The sequence below is a fragment of the Arachis hypogaea genome, chromosome 9 (genome assembly GCF_003086295.3).
Source record: "Arachis hypogaea cultivar Tifrunner chromosome 9, arahy.Tifrunner.gnm2.J5K5, whole genome shotgun sequence".
In the NCBI taxonomy this organism is placed as follows: domain Eukaryota; kingdom Viridiplantae; phylum Streptophyta; class Magnoliopsida; order Fabales; family Fabaceae; genus Arachis; species Arachis hypogaea.
The window spans coordinates 64,453,654-64,455,320 of NC_092044.1; the positions used below are offsets into that span (position 1 = coordinate 64,453,654).

Consider the following 1,667-nt stretch of genomic DNA (forward strand, 5'->3'; position numbering starts at 1 on the left):
TAAAATCTTATCTTTCTCTTTTAATGCTTTTGAAAATTTTAAAACTAATTTTTCAAAAAAATCTTTTTCTTAAATTTTCAAAAAAAAATCCTTGCTAACAATTAATGTTTTGATTCAAAAATTTCAAGTTTGTTACTTTCTTGTTAAGAAAGGTTCAATCTTTGAATTCTAGAATCATATCTTTTAGTTTCTTGTTAGTCAAGTCATCAATTTTAAAAATCAAATCTTTTTAATTCCCTTTTTAATTTTCTTTTCAGTCATATCTTTTCAATCATATCCTTTTTCAATCAGATCTTTTTCAATCATATCTTTTTTAAAAAAATAATAATTTGAAAATCTTTTTCTAACTTCTTATCTTTTTCAAAATTTATTTTCAAATCTTTTTAACTTCTCATTTTCGAAAATCACTAACCCCTTTTTCAAAAATCTTTTTAATTAACTAATTGTTTTAAATTCTAATTTATGTTATTTCTTTTAAATTTTTGAAAACTCTTTCTCTCTAATCTCTTTCTATTTATTTTATTTAATTGCTAACATTCCTCCTCCACTCATCTAAAAACTTTTTGAACTCACCTCCTTTCTCTTCTCATTCTTCTACTCCTTTTCCTCTGACACATCAAGGAGTCTCTATACTGTGACATAGAGGATTCCACTACTCCCTTTTATTCTCTTATTTTTTATATAAGCAGAAACATGGATAAAAACATTCTTGTTGAAGCTGATGCTGAACCTGAAAGGACTCTGAAGAAGAAGCTAAGAGAAGCTAAAGCACAACACTCCGGAGAGGACCTTATAGAAAATTTTAAAATAGAAGCAGACATGGCAACCGAACCTAACAACAATGCTAGAGATGCAAGGAAGATGCTTGGTGACTATACTGCACCAATTTCGAACTTCTATGGAAGAAGCATCTCAATTCCTGCCATTGGAGTAAACAACTTTGAGCTTAAGCCTCAATTAGTTTCTCTAATGCAGCAGAATTGCAAGTTTCATGGACTTCCATTGGAAGATCCTCATCAATTCTTAGCTAAATTCTTGCAAATCTGTGATACTGTTAAGACCAATGGGGTTGATCCTGAGGTCTACAGACTTATGCTTTTTCCCTTTGCTGTAAGAGACACAGCTAGGATATGGTTGTACTCACAACCTAGAGAAAGCCTGAACTCTTGGGACAAGTTAGTCAATGCTTTCTTGACCAAATTCTTTCCACCTCAAAATATGAGCAAGCTTAGAGTGGAAGTCCAAACTTTCAAACAGAAGGAAGGTGAATCCCTCTATGAAGCTTGGGAAAGATACAAGCAATTAACCAAAAGGTGTCCTTCTGACATGCTTCCAGAATGGAGCATCATATGTATATTCTATGATGGTCTGTCTGAATTATCTAAGATGTCATTGGACCATTTTGCTGGTGGATCTCTTCATCTAAAAACCCCTGCAGAAGCCCAGGAACTCATTGAGATGGTTGCAAATAACCAATTCATGTACACTTCTGAAAGAAATCCTGTGAATAATGGGATGACTCAGAAGAAAGGAATCCTTGAGATTGATACTCTGAATTCCATATTGGCTCAGAACAAAATATTGACTCAGCAAGTCAATATGATTTTTTAGAATCTGATTGGATTGCAAGCTGCATCCGGCAGTGCTAAAGAAGCCTCCTCTGAAGG

At 33.0% G+C, this 1,667-nt stretch overlaps 1 non-coding gene across 1 annotated transcript; it reads right to left on the minus strand.

Moving 5' to 3' along the window:
- Positions 1-1,224: 1,224 nt before the first annotated feature.
- On the minus strand, positions 1,225-1,332 carry LOC112713326 (small nucleolar RNA R71). The gene has a single exon (XR_003158299.1). It is a non-coding gene; the product is annotated as a small nucleolar RNA R71 (small nucleolar RNA).
- Positions 1,333-1,667: the final 335 nt, after the last annotated feature.